We start from the raw sequence: 24,018 nt of genomic DNA, 5'->3' as shown, positions 1-24,018 counted from the left end.
TTTCTGGCGACTTCGACTTCCCGTCTCGCGTTTTTAGATCGAAACCCTTAAATAGTCCAGAGGGGGCATCAGAGGCTGGCCGAGGCGGCCTCAGGCTAGGGCGGCGCGCCCCCCTCCAGGCCGCGTTGGCCTAGTATGTGGGGGCCCTGGGCCTCCCCCAGGCTTGCCCTTCTGGCTCCGTGAATCTTCTGGAAAAACAAGCCCTTCAACATAAATTCCGGGGATTTTCCTGAAAGTTGAATTTCTGCACAAAAACAAGACACCAGAACAATTCTGCTGAAAACAGCGTTAGTCCGTGTTAGTTGTATCCAAAACACACAAATTAGAGGCAAAACAATAGCAAAAGTGTTCGGGAAAGTAGATACGTTTTGGACGTATCAGCGAGCATGTGAAGAGAATGAAGTTTGATTAATTGGGGCTGGGAACCCCGTTGCCAGCTCTTATTATGAAAGTCTGTCAAAAGTAAATGACAAGGTTGAAAGATAAACACCACATACTTCCTCATGAGCTATAAAACATTGACACAAATTGAGAAGCATTTTAAAGGTTTAAACGTAGCGCATGAGAATTTACTTGGAATGGTTTGAAATGCCATGCATAGGTATTTATGGTGGACACTTTGGAATAACTTGGTTTTCAGGGGATTGGAAGCACGAGCAGCATTCCCGCTTAGTACAAGTGAAGGCTAGCAATAGACTGGGGAGCGACAATCAAGAGAGCAGTCACTGTCATAATCATGTTTGCGGCAAAATAAATTAACGGAGGCATAAAAGTGATACAAGAACTCTGAGGCAAAGTAAATCATCGAGGCTTAATTGACTTTTGTTCAGTCATATGCATGCGTGAGCATGTGCCAAGTCGATTCGAATGAATTATTCAGAGGAGGATACCACAATGTCATACCTATTTATGAATAAAACAATGCAAGCAAATATCTATGACATGCTACTCATATTAATAAACTGGAGCTAAACATGAGAGATCGTGAACTACTAGACTTTCTTAAATGATATATACCTCACATGAACCAACTAAGCATGCTTACATGGATGAGTATATGTACAAAAATGAAAACAAATAGAGTTCATACCAGCCTCTCACCACAGTCGAATTGTCGTAGATCGTCATTATTGCCTTTCACTTGTGTAGCTTGAATAATATGGAATGAAAACCATGCTCCAGCCACCGAAGACCATTGAACTCCATAATGAACTTTACAAAAACAAAGAAGAACGGCAAATATTTTTGGTGTTTTCGAATTAGAAACAAGAACAAAAGGAAGCAAACAAGCAAAGCAAAATCTTTTTGGATTTTCTTATAGCAAACCATCGATAGCAAATAAAGCAAAATAAAAGCAAAAAACCAAAATAAGCAAATGGTGAAGAGAAACAACAGAAATATTTTTGGTCTTTTTGTGTTTTAGGAAAGAAACAAAGCAAAAACAAGAAAATGAAAACTAGAAGAGTCACATAAACACAAAGCAGCAGGAATTCGTCAAACTTGACAGCAGTACAGTAATCAATTTCTAAGAAATTCTTCCGCTGCCCAGCTCGAAAAGTGTTCAACTAATGAAATTTAGATAACAACCTGGGGAACATGCACAAAAATTGGCTTCGCACAATAACGTTGTGGCTGTTTTTGAGAATTTTTTTGGTATCAGTCCAGAATCTGTTTTCAGGCAGCACTTCCCCAAATATCATCTCCCTCTTATTAGAAAACCACTTAAAGAAATTAAACAAGTATATACAAGTATCCAGCAACTATAATATGCAAAGAATGAGTGATGCCGGTATACCTCCCCCCAAGCTTAGGCTTTTCACTCTTCTTGATCACATTATATCACCCTTCTCTCTTGACCCTTGAAAAATTCTGCCACACCAAACTTCTCATAAACTTTATTAGAGGGGTTAGTACTAAAAAACTTTAATCCACTTTAGTCCTGTAGTGACACATTGCAAGAACTCAATAAAACATTAGCTACAGCTCTCCACGTCTAGAAAGCCTTAATTAAAGTCCACAAGAGACAATGCAAAAAACAGAGACATAATCTGCCAAAATAGGAGAGTCAGTAAAGACGAATTTTTTCGAGGTACTTCCGTTGCTCAAATCAGAAAACTCAAAACTAATTAAAGTTGCGTACATATCTGAGGATCACGCGTGAATTTTTACAGAATTGTTAGATTCTCCTACAGAGAGAAAAACTCAAATTTGTGACAGCTAAAAATCTGTTTCTGCGCAGAAATCCAAATCTAGCATCAACTTTCTATTAGAGACTTTACTTGGCACAATAATGCAATAAAGTAAAGATACAGAGGTATTGCTACAGTAGTAACAAGAACCTTAACTCAAATATAAAAATTTCTGTAATAAAATAATGGGTTGTCTCCCATAAGCGCTTTTCTTTAACGCCCTTCAGCTAGGCGCAGAAGATTTTAATGATGCTCACATGAAAACTAAAGCATCTTGCAAAACAAGTAGTGCTACAGAAAGTAAACAAGTGTGGAGAAAGAAAGAAATGTTGTTTAGCTCTTCTATGCATATAAAATGTACTTGTTAACAAGGTTGATCAAGTCTTGTCACCAAATAAATTTTACATAGCATAAGAAGAAATAAACCTCAAATCAATCATGTTACCTTAAATTGTATTGATATGGATCCAATCATAATATTTTGATATCCTTCTTTGGGCTCATATATAGGACAATCAATAACTCCCACTTTGATAGTTCTCAGATTAGAAATTGTGTTAACTCCACATACTTTATCAATCCTCTTGGGGAAATAAACGGTATGCTCCTTGTCATCAACATTGAAAGTAATTTTTCCTTTATTGCAATCAATAACAGCCCCTGCGGTGTTAAGAAAAGGTCTCCCAAGAATAATAGACATATTATCATCTTCAGGCATTTTCAACACAACAAAATCAGTTAATATCAAGCAGTTATTAGTAACTTGAACAGGAACATCCTGACATATACCAACAGGAATAGCAGTAGATTTATCAGCCATTTGCAATGATATATCAGTCGGTATCAACTTATCTAAATAAAGTCTCTTATATAGAGAAAAAGGCATAACACTAACACCTGCTCCCAAATCACATAGAGCAGTTCTAACATAATTATTCTTGATAGAACAAGGAATAGTCGGTATACCTGGGTCGCCCAGCTTCTTTGGAACTTTACCATTGAAAGAGTAATTAGCAAGCATAGTGGAAATCTCCTCATTAGGAATTTTCCTTTTATTAGAGACAATATCTTTCATATACTTTGAATAAGGAGGCAATTTAATAGCATTAGTCAAAGGGATTTGTAAGAATAAAGGTTTCATCCAATCACAAAATTTATTATAGTGTTCTTCTTCCTTTGATTTTAGTTTCTTAGCAGGAAAAGGCATTTGCTTTTGAACCCACGGTTCCCTTTCATTACCATGTTTCTTAGCAATAAAATCTTCTTTAGTATACTTTTTATTTTTAGCATGCTTTTCAGGTTCATCTTCAACCTCTTCTTTATCAGAAGCATCATTCTTATCATTATCTTTATCATGTTCATTACCACTTTCAGTTTCAGCATCGGAAATAGAAATACTATTAGGATCATTAACAGGTTCAGAGGATTCTAACACATTTTTATGTTTCTTCTTCTTTTTCTTAGAAGGAGCACTAGTTTCAATTTGTTGAGAATCTTGTTCAACTCTTTTGGGATGCCCCTCATGATATAGAGGATCCTGGGTGGAAACACCGCCTCTAGTTGTTACTTCATAAGCATGTTTTTCGTTAGAACTATTTTTTAATAAGTCATTTTGCACTTTAGTGAGTTGATCAATTTGAGTTTGAATCATATGAAAATGTTTAACAAGCATCTTAACATCATTGGAGGTTCTCTCCACAATATCATGCAAATTACTAATAGCTTGAGAATTTTCCATTAAATGATTCTCTACTCTCATATTGAAATTTTCTTGCTTAACAATATAATTATCAAACTCATCTAAGCATTGAGCAGGAGGTTTTGAATACGGAATATCTTCCCTAGTAAAGCGTTGAAGAGAATTTACCTCAATCATGGATGAAGGGGGAATTATCTCGCATAAATCTTCTATGGGAGGTAAGTTCTTTACATCTTCAGATTTAATACCTTTCTCCTTAATAGATTTCTTGGCTTCCCTCATATCTTCATCATTTAATTTAATCAAACCCCTTTTCTTCAATATCGGCGTCGGGGCAGGTTCAGGTGTAGTCCAATCATCATGATTCCGGCCTATTTTAGCCAATAATTCTTCAGCTTCGTCTGGAGTTCTTTTCCTGAAAACACAACCAGCACAACTATCCAAATATGCCTTAGACTCAATGGCTAGTCCACTATAAAATATATCAAGTAAATCATGCTTTTCCAGATCATGTCCAGGTCGAGCTCTGATAAGAGAACAAAATCTTGCCCACACTTCAGACAATTTCTCTCCATCTTCCTGGTCAAAGCTATAAATTTTCTGCAAAGCAATATGTTGAGCACTAGCAGGAAAGTATTTCCGAAAGAAAACATCAAGCAAACCACATGGACTATCAATAGAACCAGGAGGCAAACTATTATACCAAGTTTTAGCATCATCCTTTAATGAGAAAGGAAAATTTTTAGCAACGAAATAAGTATGCATCTTGACATCATCAGAAAACAAGCTACTCAAAGTAGAAAGTTCATTCATGTGTTCTACAGCACTTTCTTTTTCAGTACCAAAAAAGGGTGTTTTCTCAACAATAGCTATATGAGATAGATCAAGAGAAAAATCATAATCCTTATCCTTAATGTTTATAGGAGATGTAGAAAATTTAGGATCAGGAGACATTTTATATCTAACAGTATGTTGTGCAAGGAACTTTTTAATTTTTCTTGCATCAATAGTAGCATTGCATCTATCAATAAAATCATCATCAAGTTCCACATAATCCTCATCAGGATCATCACTAGAGTATTCAAACTCAGGTGAATTAACAGGTGTAGCAGTATTTTCATTACGAGTTTCAGCATTTTCAATTTGTCTAGACCTAGCAATTGTAGCATCTAGAAAAGATCCCAATGAACCACTATCATCAAGCACAACAGAAGCATCATCAATATTATAAGAGTTTTCAGATTCAGCAGAAGTACCAGCAAGTGAAGCTTGAGGTGGTGAAACAAGTTGACTTATCACAGATGGTGAATCAAGAGCAGCAGAGGTACTCAGAGTTGTACCTTTTCTTGTAGTGGATGGTAATATGGCGACTTTAGGATCGCGAGATTTACCCATGATGGAGAATTTGCAGCGAACAATATCAATCCAAGTGAACTTCCAAATAAAGCTATGCTCCCCGGCAACGGCGCCAGAAAATAGTCTTGATGACCCACAAGTATAGGGGATCGCAACAGTCTTCGCGGGAAGTAAAACCCAATTTATTGATTCGACACAAGGGGAGACAAAGAATACTTGAAAGCCTTAACAGCGGAGTTGTCAATTCAGCTGCACCTGGAAACAGACTTGCTCGCAAGAGTTTATCAGTAGTAACAGTTTTATAGTAGTAGCAGTGGTGAAATAACAGCAGCTGTGTAATAAAGACAGCAGTAGTGATTATAGTAAACAACAGGATTAAAATAATGTAGGCAGAGGGATGGATGACGGGCGTTGCATGGATGAGAGAAACTCATGTAACAATCAAAGCAGGGCATTTGCAGATAGTAATAAAACGGTGTCCAAGTACTAAACAATCCATAGGCATGTGTTCCATATTTAGTCGTACGTGCTCGCAATGAGAAACTTGCACAACATCTTTTGTCCTACCAGCCGGTGGTAGCCGGGCCTCTAGGGAATCTACTGGAAATTAAGGTACTCCTTTTAATAGAGCACCGGAGCAAAGCATTAACACTCCATGAACACATGTGATCCTCACATTACTGCCTTCCCCTCCGGTTGTCCCAATTTCTGTCACTTTGGGGCCTCGGGTTCCGGACAGCGACATGTGTATACAACTTGCTGGTAAGATCATAAAACAATGCATATCATCATGAAACAATAACATGTTCAGATCTGAGATCATGGCACTCGGGCCCTAGTGACAAGCATTAAGCATAACAAGTTGCAACAATATCATCAAAGTACCAATTACGGACACTAGGCACTATGCCCTAACAATCTTATGCTATTACATGACCAATCTCATCCAATCCCTACCATCCCTTTCAGCCTACAGCGGGGGAATTACTCACACATGGATGGGGGAAACATGGCTGATCGATGGAGAGGCGTCGGTGGTGATGATGGCGATGATCTCCTCCAATTCCCCATCCCGGCGGAGTGCCAGAACGGAGTTTCTGGTCCCGAGACGGAGTTTCGTGATGGTGGCGGCGCTCTGGATGGTTTCTGGCGACTTCGACTTCCCGTCTCGCGTTTTTAGATCGAAACCCTTAAATAGTCCAGAGGGGGGCGTCATAGGCTAGCCGAGGCGGCCTCACGCTAGGGCGGCGCGCCCCCCTCCAGGCTGCGCCGGCCTAGTGTGGGGGGGCCCTGGGCCTCCCCCAGGCCTGCTCTTCTGGCTCCGTGAATCTTCTGGAAAAACAAGCCCTTCGACATAAATTCCGGGGATTTTCCTGAAAGTTGAATTTCTGCACAAAAACAAGACACCAGAGCAATTCTGCTGAAAACAGCGTTAGTCCGTGTTAGTTGTATCCAAAACACACAAATTAGAGGCAAAACAATAGCAAAAGTGTTCGGGAAACTAGATACGTTTTGGACGTATCAGTGAGCCAGCGGGCGCCGCCTAGTGCGGCCTTGGGCTTGGACGTCGACGTGGCGTCACCTCCTCCATCTGGGGGCGCGGCTAGACCCCCTCGCGTGGAGCCTGCTATGGAAGGGTCTACTTCGTCTACCACCTCCCCTAGGGCTGCAGTCACTTCGCGGACCTCGGGCGCCTCCACGGTCGCCCCCATTCGTCGAAGTACTCGACATGGGGTCAGCATAGATGGGGCGATGGTGATGGATGAAGACTCCATGGTAAAGGCCATGCGTCACAAGGCGGAGTCAAACCTTGAATTTTCAGGTACTGTTAATAATTCAAAGTCTTTTTTATCTTTCCCAACACCACTTATGGCTTCTAAGTTGCATAATGTGGGGCTTTCGTTGGGTTCTTCTATTACTTCTATTGTTGTTTCGGCTAATGCTCTGAGACGTATGGAGTTTGATAGGCTCAAATTTACTCCTACGCTTTCGAGTAAGTCGGATACCTCTTTTTCTGACGAGGATGAGGAGGAAGCGTACGCCGTCTTAGACGGACAACTTCTTTCACACCTTGTTGGATAGGTGTCGGAGGTTGGTCTAGATGACACCGCTCTGGGCTCTTGTATTGAATTACAAGCGGCTGAGCGTCAATCAAGACTTTCATCCATTAAGCGTAATGCATGGCCTAATAAAAAGGCTAAAGTGACTAAATCTCCAATTGTTTTCAAATGAATGGCATGTTTGAGAATAGCAGAGGTCTGAAAGACTTGGCTAAACACTTACACATCGCTGAAAGCATTAGAGAACATGTTTTAGATTTTTTTGCTATCTCCGAGACGGGCAACCGGAACTATTCAACAAGTTTTCTAAATCGCCTGTCAGGCGGGGAAGACTTTGCTTGGGTATCCCGTCCACCTCGGGGGCGTTCTGGTGGCCTATTAGTTGTCATTCGAACTACAACCATGGATTTTGGATAATTCTGGAGGTGACTTTCATATTAAGCTTCACATCCGGAATAAGTCCGATAATTTCATATGGAGTTTGGTGTCTGTATATGGTGCTACCCAGGATGTTCATAAACCTGATTTTCTTCGGGAGTTGGTTAATCTAGCGAAGGATAATCCGCACCCTATCATCATAGGCGGGGATTTTAATTTGCTGAGATACCCTCATAAGAAGAGTAGGGGCAGATTTGACACCCACTGGCCTTTCTTATTCAACGATGTCATTGACAGCTTGGATTTGAGAGAGGTTTCAATGGGTGGGAGACAATTCACATGGGCGAATAGTCTCCCCGAGCCTACTTACGAGAAGGTGGATCGAGTATTGATGGACTCAGATTGGGAATTTAAATTCCCTCTAGTATCAGTACGGGTTCTTCCTCGGATTGAAGCTTTGTCAAATCACGTCCCAATTCTATTATCTACTGGTACACCCTTGCCGCCCCGTAGACGTCCGTTCAAATTTGAACTTGGATGGCTTAATCGCGATGGCTTTTCGGATATGATTAAATTAATTTGGGACAAACCTGTTGCTGGAAGCACTCCAATCCAAAGGTGGAATAATAAATTACGCTCCATGCGTAGATACCTTGGAGGGTGGGCTAGGCAAATGGCGGGACAACTCAAAAAAGAGAAACTCGCTCTATCATCATGTATTGATGATTTAGAGGCTCTTGCTGAAGTACATCCACTAACAACGCATGAGATTGAAATTAAAAGTCAATACAATGCAAAGTTGGTCGGATTACTTCGAGAGGAGGAACTCAAATTGTACCAGAGATCTAAATCCAAGTTCATGTTAGAAGGAGATTCGAATACGAGATACTTTCATAGTGTGGCCAATGGCCGCCATAGAAAGGAACTCATTCACTCTCTGGTTCAAGATGAGGGTCTGATCGAAGGTCACGAGCAATTAAAGTCCTATATTACTTCTTACTATAAAAGTCTCTTTGGTGCCCCGGAGGATTCTGATGTATCCATGGATGAATCTAGGATTGATGATATCCACCAAGTGTCTCCTGAGGAAAACACCATTCTTACTTCGCCTTATTCCGAGGAGGAGATAAGAAAATCAGTATTTCAAATGGAACACAACAAGGCGCCAGGGGCCGATGGTTTCCCGGCTGAATTCTACCGAACCTTTTAGGACATTATTAAAATTGATCTATTGGACCTGTTTGCCGAACTTCATAATGGCCAACTGGATCTGTTCCGTACCATTTTTGCTGAAATTATTCTTCTACAAAGGTTACTGATGCGGAACGGATTCAGCAATACAGACCAATATGCCTTCTAAATGTTTGTTTCAAGATATTCATAAAAGTTGCTACTATTTGACTAAATTCAGTGGCAGATAAAGTGGTGCGTCCCTCTCAAACTGCTTTCATGCAAGGTAGAAACATCCTAGATGGGGTGGTAACCTTACATGAGACAATTCATGAGATGCATCGTAAAAAAGTTGAATGGGGTAATCCTCAAGATCGACTTTGAAAAAGCCTATGATAAAGTCAAGTGGTCCTTTCTTCAACAGACCCTTAGAATGAAAGGTTTTTCTGAGGATTGACATGCTCTAATTAATAACTTTGTTTTTCGTGGGAGTGTTGCCATTAAAGTCAATGATGACATTGGTAAATACTTTCAGACCAGAAAAGGGTTGAGGCAAGGTGATCCACTATCCCCAATGTTATTTAACATTGTGGCGGATATGCTTGCAATTATTATAGAGCGCGCTAAGATCGATGGTCAAATTGAAGGTGTAGTCCCCCACTTAGTTGATGGCGGCTTATCCATCCTTTAGTACGCCGATGACACAATTCTATTTATGGATCATGACTTGGAAAATATACGAAATCTGAAATTAATTCTTTCAGCATTCGAGCAGTTGTCCGGTTTTAAGATTAATTTCCACAAGAGCGAATTGTTTTGCTTCAGTGAAGCCGTCGATGAAGCCAACTCATATGCTGAATTATTTGGCTGTGGGATTGGTTCTTTTCCAATTAGCTACCTGGGCATTCCGATTTACTATCGGAGACTCACTTTGGCTGAATGAAAAATTGTTGAAGAAAGACTTCAAAAAACGTCTTACTAGTTAGAAAGGTAAATTACTATCCCTTGGTGGAAGATTAGTTATCATTAATTCGGTACTCGTAAACATGGTACTGTATACGATTTCTTTCTTCCAGTTACCAAAGGAGTCTTGCATAGATTGGACTATTTCCGATCAAGATTCTTTTGGCAAGGGGATAGTGAGAAGAAAAAATAGCGGTTAACTAAATGGAGTGTTGTATGTCGTCCAAAAGATCAAGGTGGACTTGGTGTTCACGATCTTGAAGTTAAGAACATGGCTTTGCTCGGTAAATGGCTAACCAGGTTGTTAACAGAGGATGGGGTATGTGAAAGTATAGAGATGGTAAACCTAGAGGGGGGGGTGAATAGGTTTCTACAAATTTTAATTCTTTCTTTGCAATATTAGGCTTTGCGGAATATAAAGGTGAGCCTAATGCAAACTAGGTGAAGCAACCTATATGAGGATACAACTAACTCGAGCACGAAGGCTCTCTCAGGCAGTTTAAATCACAAGTAAGGAGTTTGGTTAGAGATAACCGATAGCACGCGGAGACGAGGATGTATTCCCGTGTTCCCTTCCTTTGCAAGAAGGTACGTCACGTTTGGAGGGGTGGAGGTCCCACGAAGGATTCCCCACTTCACGAAGGCTCACCCTATTCTCCGGAGCCTATCCCACGAAGGAATAGCTCACTCACTTGTGGTAGACTTTGAGGTAGCCTCCAAACCTTCACAATCTTGCCCGGAGCAAATCCACAGCCCGGATGTTTCCGGACTCCTCTTGCCCACCTAGGGTTTCCAAGGAACCCTAGGAAGCAAGCTTCTCGATGAATACAAGGGGGAATGAGATTTGGCTTGGTAGAACAGTAGATCGGGTCCTCCTCTAGTGATTCCCCGGAGGGATTTGAGTTTGGGTGGAGGAGGAGGCAGATCGGAGGCTTTTGGTGTTTCTAGAAATGGAGTAAGAGAGAGAGAGCTCAAGAACAGCTTGTAATGTAGTGCCTAAATGTTCTGAGGTAGGAGAAGGCCTATTTATAGTGTACTTCGAAATATGGCCGTTGGTCACTTGCCACCTTAGCTTTCTTCTCATCAAACCCGGTCAACCGGACCAGTGACCGGACTGTCCGGTCTGTCGTCCGGTCCGACCGGACCAGTGACCGGACCAGCCGGTTGTGACCGGATGCTGGGCCGGATCCTCCTTTTCTTCGTCCAGGGGCTCCTCCGGTTGGCGCCCGGTTGGCGCCCGGTTGGCGCTCGGTCGACCGGACCGTACGCCAGACTCGCCGGTCTGGAGGCCGGCTGACCCGGCGGCAAACCGGATTCTTCAGCGTTGGTTTGCAGCCCGGTTGGCGCCTGGTTGGCGCCCGGTCGACCGGACCGTGCGCCGGACCAGCCGGTCTGTGGCCCGGTCCAATCGGGTGACCGACCGGATTTCTTCTGTAGACCCCTTTTCGATTGTTGTTGAAGTGGGGGGTCTCCTTTAGCCTTCTTGTTCCTTTGATACACCATTTATGCCTCATTGCCTAATACCTGAGATAATCCTGATAAACGTATTAGGTCAAATACTCTAGCACGGTGTCATTGTTACCAAAATAATGGATAAGGGTAAAATACCCTTACAATCTCCCCCTTTTTGGTATACGATGACAAACCGAGCTAGAGTCACATATAGATATTATGATAAGCTCTAAACCTTGATTCCATATAAGATATTATGACAGCTCCCCCATAATGTGTGCACTTGGAGAATTTGCGTTTGAATGCAAAGTGCACCATATGTGTAACATGAGAAGCTCCCCCAATATCTTTAGGAAACAAGCATGGTATGGACAAGTATATCAAGATATATATAAGCATAAAACATGATTATCCTAATAGAGTGAATAAGCACACACATAGTCGTCCATACACGTCCATACACAAATTATTCAAAGTAGCAAATGATTCTCGAGAAATCGAAACAAATAAGCACAAGCCATATAAGATCCAAATAAAGCAACTCCCATGGCTTGTGATAATCAAGGAACCCCGTGGTCCTAGACTCTACTCTCTTCTCCCCCTTTGGCATCGGGACACCAAAAAGGCGAAGAAAAGAGGAGAGAAGCTACCGCACCCATCAATAGAACTGATGCCCGGTTGAGTAGGAGCTCTCGGCATCATCGCGCGCAGACGCACCACGGTCATCCTCCTCATCATCATCAGCAGGAGGGGAAGGAGCACGAGCAGTCCGAGGAGGAGGGCCACCATGAGCATACATGGAGAAGTCAAAGTTCTGGATTATCTCATCAGTAATGGGAGGCATCTCCCAAGCTGGTGCAACCACAGGCTCCATCTCAGGGCCAGAAGGAGGAACAGGAGCATTCTGTGCAGCCATGAACTCACACTGTCTCCTCCGTGTCTCCTGGTTAATGGCAAAACTCTGATGTGCAACATCATTGGTGTTCTTGCACATCTGCCACATGCTGGTGAAGAAGCGAGCGGCACCACGCTGAGAGCGCCGAGTGTGACTGGGTCCTGCTGCAGGATCATGTTGTTCCTTGGAACGGTGCTCAACGGTGGACATCATGGAAGGGACTTCTATGCGACCATCCGGAGTAGGGAATCTGAATGGTTCCATGATGACCTTTTCACCAAAAACGTTGAGAGGAGCAGGAACAATGGTGTTGATGAGCCGCTGAATATACTGAGCATAGTTTGGAGTCATGCGGTCCATCACTGCACGCTTGATTTCACAGTAAATAAGATCACACCCATCGATCTTCCTTATCTTGGCAGGGTTGCAATAGTACATCAGGTTCAGGTGATAGTTCCTGACTTCACTAGAATCTCCAGACTTGCTGATGAGGTTCTCACGGAATAGCTTGGCAAGGACAAGGTATGAATAGTACATCCCGGAGATGGTGGGAGGTGCAGCAGTTGGGTTAGTGGGGTAGCAAAAGGAAATGTCACCTCTAGTCATCTTAGACCGAGAGTGGATCTTGTACCCTGGAGCACGGTCACCACCACAACCCAAGGCCGCACAGAACTGTCTGTAGGTGCAGGAGTACTTCTCCTTGCCAGTCATCCAAGTCATGGTGCGGTCTTCATCTTCATGAAAGTAGACAGTGCAATGGAACTGACGGACTAGCAGAGGACAGTAGGTGGGATCTTCTTGTGAATCATCAGGCTTGAGGATCACAAGGTCATATAGGCCCAGTCCCTTCAAGGTGTCAACCACAAAGCGGTACTTTGTGGCTTGATGCAAGGAAAGCTCCTGAGGATTGATGGCCTTGGGCATCACAACAGTCCCATTCTTCATACTGTCGTGATCATCATAGAAACCAGACCATAGGGTTGCTTGTGTCTTGGTCCAGAAGAACTTGTCCCCACCCATGTAAGTCCGGCGCTCATGGTGATATGGATTCACCAACCTCAGTTCCCGCCACTCACCGCGGTGTGCATCCGCAAGATTGAAGGTTGGCACTTCTTCATCATCATCTTGGGCGGCATGCTTATCCTTCTTCTTACCACCCACTGACTTGGTTCTTCTCCTCTCCGAGCTGCCAGTGTCAGTAGTATGATGAGCTGCAGGAGGAACACGACCACTAGACCGGCGGGGTGGATCAACAGTCCGGCCTCTCTTGGCAACAGTGCCCCGTGGTTCACCACTCCAACTTCCTGTGAATGCGAGAATAGAGCGAGGATAGCAGTGGGGTAAGTGTACATGTCATCAATAAGAGAGGAACCAAAAAGCATAGCATATATTCAAGTGTATTGATGAGATTGTGCGAAAAACTGGGCGATCCGGCGCACAGGCCGGTCCAACCGGGCGGCAGACCGGACAAGCCAGTTGCCAATCCGGTCAGACCGGACGACACGCCGGGCCGGCCGGTTGAGGGGCCGGTTGACCGGGCGGCAAACCGGATCTGTCGAGTTGTAATGAGTTGCCCAGATTTTCTACCACAAATTCATGCAAAAACTCAAGAACTTGAACATAGACTATAGCAATAGAGTGGAGTATGTGCTTTGTGTTGTGAGACACTCTAAAGGCATGAGGACTTGCAAACCCTAACCCTAACCCTAAGATCTCCTCAAATCTTGTCAAGAACTAGCAATGTGTGAAGAGGACTAGAAATTAGGGAGGAAGGGAGAGTACATTACCCGAAGACATTGTCCTCCTTGATCAAGAGAACAAGAAGAACACAAGGTAAGGCTTGAAAACCAAGAACACCAAAAATTCCCAAACTAGCTTGAGAGGGCTCAAATCCTTCGGTGGAGATGTCCCAAAGAGCCCGATCTATGGTTTGGTAGAGTTTGGGGGGTTCTTGTGGTGGGAAAGGGCTAGATCTTGGTGGAGGTGAGCAGGGCGCCGGCCATGGAGGTGTGGAGGTTGGGGAATAATGGGGAAGATGACCCCAAGGGGTATCCCTTCCCCTATTTATATCAGGCCGCGCGGCCGGTCGGGCGCCCGGTCAACCGGACCAGGCGCCGGCTGATCCGGCCCAGAGCCCGGTTGGTGCCCGGTCAACCGGACCATCCGGTCAGGAACCCGGTCCAACCGGGCCAGGAACCGGCCAGCCCAGATTTGTCTAATTTTGCCTCGTTTTGCCCCTATGCTTTGTGTAAATGTGTGTGAGTGCTCAGATGATGACATGTACATATAGATAGATAGATGATGATGAGATGAGCATAGACATGGGGTTGGAAACACAAAGTTCTCTAGGCATACCCATAGGAGAGAAAATCCAAACAAGATGTGAATAGCAACAATGGGCATGATTCGAAGTATATATCAAGAATCATAAGTCATTTGGAAATGATGTTTGCAATAAGATCATTTGGCCTTATATACTCAAATCAAGTTGTAATGAAGGCTCAATGAGGGGTGGGGGATTACTTCCCCTATGTGAAAGCGCAAATGTCATGAGACCTCGAAGAGACATGCTTGGGTCCATATAATGACATTGGGTCTATTTATGTTGCACACATAGGTATGCATCGTACCAAGACATGGTAGGATGACTATCCCCATATATATGTGCTATACCTCTAAGCTAGATAGCAAGATAAATGCAAGAATATAGTGCAAGAAGTTAATAAATCCAAGTTTTTAGGATCAAGAATACCAAGTTCTCCTCTCAAGTTAACAAAGCGGGCTTCATCCAAAGGCTTAGTGAAAATATCCGCCAATTGGTAGGTTGTTCCCACATGAGTGAGATCAATATCCTTATTTGCAACATGATCACGTAGGAAGTGATGGCGAATGTCAATATGTTTGGTGCGACAATGTTGAACCGGGTTGTTGGCGATCTTTATTGCACTTTCATTGTCACAAAGAAGAGGCACCGTACCAAGAGACACACCATAGTCTTTCAAGGTTTGCTTCATCCATAACAATTGAGTGCAACAAGATGCCGCGAATATGTATTCGGCTTCGGCGGTGGATAGGGCGGTGGAGTTTTGTTTCTTGGATGACCAACTCACCAATGACCGGCCAATAAATTGGCAAGCCCCGGAGGTAGACTTCCGGTCAACCTTATCACCGGCCCAATCGGAATCCGAATAGCCAATGAGTTCAAAGGTTGACCCCTTTGGATACCATAGCCCGAGAGTAGGAGTGAGAACAAGGTATCTTAGAATCCGTTTGACCGCCATTAAATGGCTCTCCTTGGGAGCGGATTGAAAACGAGCACACATCCCTACACTTAGCATGATATCCGGCCTAGAGGCACAAAGGTAGAGCAAGGATCCTATCATGGAGCGGTATACCTTTATGTCCACATCCTTCTCACCGTCACATGAGCCAAGTTGCCCCTTTACGGGCATGGGTGTCTTCATTGGGCTCACATTGGTCATGTTGAATTTCTTGAGCATGTCCCTCACATACTTTTCTTGAGAGATGAAGGTGCCTTTTGCAAGTTGCCTCACTTGGAAGCCTAGGAAGAACTTCAACTCTCCCATCATGGACTCTCAAATTTCCTAGTCATCAATAGCTCAAAAGCTTTGTTATGATTGGGGTTAGTTCCACCAAAGATAATATCATCAACATATATTTGACATATAAAGAGGCCACCCCCTTTAACCCGCTTGGTGAAAAGGGTGGAATCGACCGTACCCATGCAAAACCCATCATGTAGTAAGAAATCCCTAAGGAACTCATACCAAACACGTGGAGCTTGCTTGAGACCGTAGAGTGCCTTATGGAGTAAATACACGTGGTTGGGTCGGCATGGGTCTTCGAAACCCGGGGGTTGAGCCACATATGCGGTTTCTTTTAGGGGGCCATTCAAAAATGCACTTTTCACATCCATTTGATATAATTTGAAATTGTGGAAAGATGAAAATGCAAGCAAAAGACGGATAGCTTCAAGACGGGCTACCGGCGCAAAGGTATCCTCAAAATCCATACCTTCAATTTGGGCAAACCCTTGTGCCACTAACCTTGCTTTGTTTCGTATGACAATGCCATTCTCATCTTGCTTGTTCTTGAATACCCATTTGGTCCCAATGACATTGATGCGATGATCCTTGGGTCTCTCAACTAGAGACCATACTTCGTTACGAGTGAAACACTCCAATTCTTCTTGCATGGCAATTACCCAATCCGGATCGACCAAGGCTTCATGTACCTTAAGTGGTTCAAAACTAGACACAAAAGCATGATGTTGACAATAAGTGATAAGTAATGCATGGTGTCTACGAGTTACCACTCCTCTTGAGATGCTACCAAGGACTTGATCCACTTTCATGTCACTTGCCCTTGTAGCGGCCTTGATCTTCCGAACGGTTCCTTCATGATCAATGAATTCATCTCTTGCTAGTGCTTGATCATGAGGGATCACTTGAGCTTGATCATGAGTTGAGGATGTTTCTTGATCATCATCATAGTCTTGCTCCGTGGAATGAGGGTCTTCTTCTTGTTCTTCGGAACGTGACTCATCTTAAGTAGAGGATGGTTCTTGAGTTGCACTTGATGGTTCGGCTTGAGTTGAGCTAGGCTCCACTTGAGCCGTGCTTGATACATCTACTCCATCATCTTGATCATCATTATGAACTTCCATGGGCCGGATGTGTCCAATGCCCATGTGCTTGATGGCACTAGATGGATCATCATCATTATCTGCAACACATGGATCAAATTGCTCCACTTGGGAGCCATTATCCTCCAAGAAAACCATGTCACAAGATACTTCAATAGTCCCGGTGGACCGGTTGTAGTATCTATAGGCGTGAGAGTTCTCCGCATATCCAACAAATATACCCTCTATGGTTCTAGTTTCAAATTTACCGAGCTTTCCTTTGTTGTTCTTAACAAGGCATTTGCATCCAAAGACATGAATATACATGACATTAGGCTTGTTACCGGTAAGAAGCACGTATGGAGTTTTGTTGTGGAGAGGATGGAGGAATAGCCGGTTGGAGTAGTGGACGGCCGTAGAGATGGCTTCTCCCCAAAAGTTGTGGGGTGAGTTGAATTCACTCAACATGGTTCATGCCATCTCAATGATAGTCCGGTTCTTCCTTTCAACAACACCATTTTGTTGAGGGGTGTATGGCGCAGAAAACTCATGCTTGATGCCCTCATCATCAACAAACTCTTGCATAGTGTAGTTCTTGAACTCGGTGCCATTTCGGTCCTTATTGCCTTGATCTCGGATTCATACATACGTTGAGCTTTCTTGGCAAAGATGATGAACTCTCTATGGGTCTCGTCCTTAGACTTAAGAAGAAAGACCCAAGAGTATCTTGAGTAATCATCAACAATGACAAGTCCATACTTGCTTCCTCCAAGAGTATCATAATGTGATGGCCCAAAGAGATCCAAATGAAGGAGCTCCAAAGGCCTAGATGTGGTAACAATGCTCTTGATAGGATGCTTCTTCTTGAGTTGCTTTCCGGCTACACATGCACTACAAACACGATCTTTCTCAAACGAAATGCCGGTTAGTCCCACAATGTGCTCACCCTTTAGGAGTTGTTTAAGATTTCTCATGTTAACATGACCAAGGCGGCGATGCCACAACCAACCTTCGTCATGCTTGGCCGCCATTAGACATGTGGAGAGAGAGGGGCTCTCTTTCGAGAGGTCAACCACGTAAAGGTTGTTCTCCACATATCCAACAAGGACCAATTTGAGATTGTCACTCCTAAAGACTTTCACACAATACTTAGTGAAATACGAATTGTAATCGGCATCGGCAAGATGATATATAGAAAGTAAGTTATAGCCTAGGGATTCAACAAGCATAACCGTCTCAAGGCACAAGTCCTTAGAGATTGCTACCTTGCCATACCCAAGTACCTTTCCCTTTGAGTTGTCACCAAAGGTGATGCTTGACTTCTTGTTGATATCTTCAATGAATTGATCAAGCACACCTCTTCCTCCGGTCATATGATTGGTGCATCCACTATCAAACACCCATTTTGGACCACCGGAGGAATACCCCTACAAAATCAAGTAGAGGATTTAGGAACCCATCGATTAATGGGTTCCCTTGCAATGGAAACAATATCTTTCGGTACCCAAATTGAGTACTCTCTATAAGCATAGCCATTAGGAGGGCCAACATAGTTAGCATAGACATCACCATAATAATCAACAAATAATGCATAGTGATCGTTTGGCCCCGTGCGGTCACCACTAGTGGCTTTGCCCTTAGAGGCTTTGCCATTATTAGTGACCTTCTTGTTCTTATCTTGAGCGGGTTTCTCCTTCTTGTAGTTGTTCTTCTTGTGGGACTTGGGAACATATCCAAGTCCAAACTTTTGATTGTTTGACCTTTGCTTACTCAAGAGGTCATCCAATCCCATCTTGTTCTTGGCGGTGGTGAACTTTGCAAGTTCCTTTGTTAACCTAACATTCTCCTCAAGAATAGATGCTTGCTCACAAGAAGATTCATTAGGATGATAGTCGAGACCATATTTGGTCACCAAGGATTCAAGATATGCATTGGTCTCAACATGCAAAGAAAGTTCCTCTTGTAAACGAACATGTTCCTCAACAAGTTTAGCATGCTCACTAGTAAAGGAAGTGGAGGGACAAGCAAGCTTTTCAACATCAATGGGATCCTTCATTGATCCAAGAGCCCTTTTGTAGGATTCTTGGAGTAGATCATGGTTCTCTCCAAGTTTCTTGAGCTCATCCTTGACAAGCTTGTTAGCCTTTTCAAGGTGGTCAAGATCCCTAGTGAGAGAAGCATGAGCAACTTCAAGCTCCTCCTTTGAGGCATTGAGCTCTTGGGTCAATGATTGAGCCCTATCAATAGTTTCTAGGTCCTTAACTTTATCAAGTTCATAATTTTCAATTTGTTGCTTAATGCCTTGAGATATGCACCTTTCGTTTTTTAGCTCTTGTCTTAGGAGATTGAATCTCCGTTCCTTCTCATTCAAATGATATTCTAATTCCTCAATGGACTCATCCTTTTCTTTGAGTGAGTCCATCAAGAAATCAAACTTGACAAGAGCTTCACCACGAAGGGTGCATCTAACATCATAGAGTTCCTTAAGCACAATTAATTCATCTTGATTTTCGTTTTCATCATCAAGAACACTAGATAGGGAAGGTGGAGGTTCCAGTACCTTGGTTTCCCTTGCCATAAGACAAGAACCAATGATTGTAGATGAGGTAGAGTCATCGGAGTCATAATCTTCAGTTATCCTTGCCATGAAGGAAGATCCAACATCATTCTCCGTGGAGTAGTCCTTGGAGTAGTCATAGGTGAAGAGTGACCCGGGCTTAGAGAAAGCCAAACCGGCCACCCCGGCCTCTTCCTCATCTTCCTCTTCATCATCGGACAAGTACTCGGCTCCGACAAAGGCTCTTCCCTTGTTCTTCTTGTATCGATCATTGATTGGGTTTGGCTTCAATCTTGGCTTGACCCCTTTGATGAATCTTGGCTTGTCCACCCTTTTCTCATAAGGGCACTCATTTGCAAAGTGGCTATCTTCATCACAATTGTAGCAAGTTCTCTTCTTCTTGTCATTGAGGAGCATAGGGAACTTTTCCTTGTACTTCTTGGCAAAGAAAGAAAAGTCGGTAGCCATGTCACTAGTTGAAGTCATCTCTTCATGTTCTTCTATTTCATAGTCTTCTTTGCTTCCATGATCGGCCCTAGCTTTGAGAGCAAGGTTGTGTGGCGCTTCATGGTTGTGTGAGGCTTCATCAACACGGTTCATTGCCATGAGCCTCTTTCCCGCTTTGGCCATGTTTTCATTGGCGGCCACATAGGTGACTAGATCATCGGAGTTGAGGTCGGCACTCTTGGTCATGATTTGCAAGTTGAGTGCAAGATTGGTGTCTTCTTGTTTGGCGGCAATCATAGCAATGACCTTGGACTTTATGAATGCTTCATTCATCTCGAAGCCCTCATTGTACTTCTCAACACCAAGTCCCTTGACCCTTACTCTAAGAGCACCAAGTCTTGCATAAGCATCGGCCACGGACTCTCCTTCTCGAATCATGAATTGATGGGCCTCTTGCTTTGCGGTCTCATAAAGAGCGGATTGGATCAAATCGGTTCCCTCTTGGAGTACTATGATTCCTCCTCGAAATAGGCTTTCGCCCCGCTTTATAAATAAAGCCGCAACGGCCGAACCGATACAAGGTGGAGAGGAGAACCTCTTACAAAGCAGATCAAAGAAAAACAAAAAAGAGCACAGAGACCCCAAAGTTGCACGAGACCGAGTCAAAACGGGGCTCCACAACGACGCCCCCAAGAGGGAAAACGACGCGTTGCGCCGCCGCCGTCGAGACCACGAGGTCAAGGGTTTTCACCCGGAGCCGTACTGCAGGGCGGATACCCACAACGACGCCCCCAAGAGGGTTGCGATACCCGCAGGCACCACCGTCGTTGGCGCCGAGGCGCTGAGCTTTCGCCCGGAAGCATCCACACACCACGCCCGCTAACTCAGCCGCTCGCAGTCCCTAAGTTGGGCATCCCAAACACGATCTGGGGGTTGCCGAGGCCGAAGCGCCGCCAACACCAGGATCCCCCACCGTCCGCTCCACGCCATCCTCATGCCCGAAGAGATAGACCACCACCACCGCCGCGTTGCCCGCCGAAGAGCCAACCGCGCAGTCCACCTTCCAGGGCCGCCGCCCCGGCATCCCCACGATCTTGAGCCCATGGATTAACCAGCACACCGCAACTCGAATTGGGCAGGGTAGGAAGGCACCATTGACAGCAGCCATCAAAGCACACGGCAGCCCAAGGGAGGGGATCCACCCTCCGACACCCGAGGTGCCCGCCGTCCGGACGCAGTAGCACGGTCAATGTGGCCTAAATCAGGCCCGGCCGCCTGCCAGGCCTCGATCACGCCCATTAGCCATGCCACCACACTGCTACGCCTAGGTCACCGTCGCCATCCACCTGCAGCACCGGGCCGGACCAACCCTCGCCACCATCGAACCGCCACGTGCTAGTCAGACACCATGAGCGGCGTCGCCGCAACCTCACTCCTCGCAAACGGCCTTGGCCGAGACCGCGCACCGCCGCCAGGAAGCACCCTCGCCACGACGCCCGGGGACAGAGCCGCGCCGTTGTCGACGCCGCCATGCCGCCGGTCAAGCCGGACACTTTGTCGGCATCGAAGAACTCGCCGCCGAGCTCGAGCAAGAACCTCACCTCGGCTCTCCCGGACAGAAGATGGACCGCGCAGCCATATTGCCGAGGACCGCCGGATCTAGGCCCGCCTGGCCCAGTTCTGGCACCAGCGGCGGTGCAACCTGGGAGGAGCCCTGCCGGCGTTGGCCACCTCCACGGCCCTCCTGGCCCAGGACGCGACCCGCCTGGCCCAGATCGGGGCCCGCCTGGCCCAAACCCGGGCCGCCGCCGCCAGCAGCTTCCTCCACCGTCGCCCTCCGCTGTCGCCCTCGGCCATAACCTGCGCCAGCCCGCACCTCCGCCGAGAACAGCCGCCGCCAAGCCTCACCATCGCCGCCGGACCGAGCTTCGCAAGCCCCTAGGAGCACCGCCGCCGACCGTGCCTGCCTCGCGCAGGGCCCCTACGCGCGGGTAAAGAAGGTCCCGCCGCCGCCAGGACCGCGCGGGCTTTGCCCGGCGGCCCTCGCCAGCGGCGGCGGAGGAGGAGGGAGGGGGGAGGTCGAGGCTCGCGCGGGCTAGGGTTTGCCCCTAGCGTCGCCCGCGGGAGCGACGCGCAGGAGCGACTGTTCTTCAGTAGGACAATTTTCTAACGGAGTATTATGATTCGATCCCACAACTCTTTAGCGGAGTCTATGTCATTGACTTGATCAAGGAGCTTGCGGTTGATGCCACTCCTAATCTTGTCACGTGCAGAGGGTTGAGTTGACGGTTGTAGAATTCGGTGGAGGTCAACCGAATGGGATCTTGTGGCTCCCGGTATCCATGAACAATGATCTCCCACAACTCCACGTTGCAGCTGCGAATATGAGATTCCATAGAAGATTTCCAAAAAGGAAAGTGAGTTCCATCAAAATGGGGAACATTCCCACTATGGTTTATATGAGGCATGGGTGAAGTGTTTTTGGGATAGTCATGGTTGACTTTGCGATAGCTCCCTAGGGAGGCCGAAGCCGTACTAGGAGGCCCACTAGTCAAGTTCTTAAGCATGGCAGACATCTCTGCCATTTGGCTTTGTAGCTCATTCTCCTTTTTCTTCTTCTCGGCATCATATGCCAAGAATCTAGATTTCATCTCTTTAACCGAAAGGTTAGAGTCTTCATCTAGACCCTCGAATAGTTTATCCATCTCACTCTTAAGGCGGTGAAGCCCTTAATAAGAGTCCAGGCTCTGATACCAATTGAAAGTATAGAGATGGTAAACCTAGAGGGGGGGTGAATAGGTTTCTACAAATTTTAATTTCTTTCTTTGCAATATTAGGCTTTGCGGAATATAAAGGTGAGCCTAATGCAAACTAGGTGAAGCAACCTATATGAGGATACAACTAACTCGAGGACGAAGGCTCTCTCAGGCAGTTTAAATCATAAGTAAGGAGTTCGGTTAGAGATAACCGATAGCACGCGGAGACGAGGATGTATTCCCGTGTTCCCTTCATTTGCAAGAAGGTACGTCACGTTTGGAGGGGTGGAGGTCCCACGAAGGATTCCCCACGCCACGAAGGCTCACCCTATTCTCCGGAGCCTATCCCACGAAGGAATAGCTCACTCACTTGTGGTAGACTTTGAGGTAGCCTCCAAACCTTCACAATCTTGCCCGGAGCAAATCCACAGCCCCGATGCTTCCGGACTCCTCTTGCCCACCTAGGGTTTCCAAGGAACCCTAGGAAGCAAGCTTCTCGATGAATACAAGGGGGAATGAGATTTAGCTTGGTAGAACAGTAGATCGGGTCCTCCTCTAGTGATTCCCCGGAGGGATTTGAGTTTGGGTGGAGGAGGAGGGAGATCGGAGGCTTTTGGTGTTTTTAGAAATGGAGTAAGAGAGAGAAAGCTCAAGAACAGCTTGTAATGTAGTGCCTAAATGTTCTGAGGAAGGAGAAGGCCTATTTATAGTGTACTTCGAAATATGGCCGTTGGTCACTTGCCACCTCAGCTTTCTTCTCGTCAAACCCGGTCAACCGGACCAGTGACCGGACTGTCCGGTCTGTCGTCCGGTCCGACCGGACCAGTGACCGGACCAGCCGGTTGTGACCGGATGCTGGGCCGGATCCTCCTTTTCTTCGTCCAGGGGCTCCTCCGGTTGGCGCCCGGTTGGCGCCCGGTTGGCGCTCGGTCGACCGGACCGTACGCCGGACTCGCCGGTCTGGAGGCCGGCTGACCGGGCGGCAAACCGGATTCTTCAGCGTTGGTTTGCAGCCCGGTTGGCGCCCGGTTGGCACCCGGTCGACCGGACCGTGCGTCGGACCAGCTGGTCTGTGGCCCGGTCCAACCGGGTGACCGACCGGATTTCTTCTGTAGACCCCTTTTCGATTGTTGTTGAAGTGGGGGGTCTCCTTTAGCCTTCTTGTTCCTTTGATACACCATTTATGCCTCATATCCTAATACCTGAGATAATCCTTATAAACGTATTAGGTCAAATACTCTAGCACGGTGTCATTGTTACCAAAATAATGGATAAGGGTAAAATACCCTTACAGTATGGCAACAACTTTTGCGGAAAAAGTACGTTGGCTCAAAGGAGATATCCCAGGTTCTGTGGAAACCTGGAGATTCACACTTTTGGGCCGGCATAATGGCAACAAAGAAGTACTTTTTCCCATTTGGGTCCTTCTCCATTAAGAATAGGGCGGAGAT

The sequence above is a fragment of the Lolium perenne genome, chromosome 4 (genome assembly GCF_019359855.2).
Source record: "Lolium perenne isolate Kyuss_39 chromosome 4, Kyuss_2.0, whole genome shotgun sequence".
NCBI lineage: Eukaryota > Viridiplantae > Streptophyta > Magnoliopsida > Poales > Poaceae > Lolium > Lolium perenne.
The sequence above is the reverse complement of the archived record's forward strand: the minus strand, read 5'-3'. Positions refer to the sequence as shown.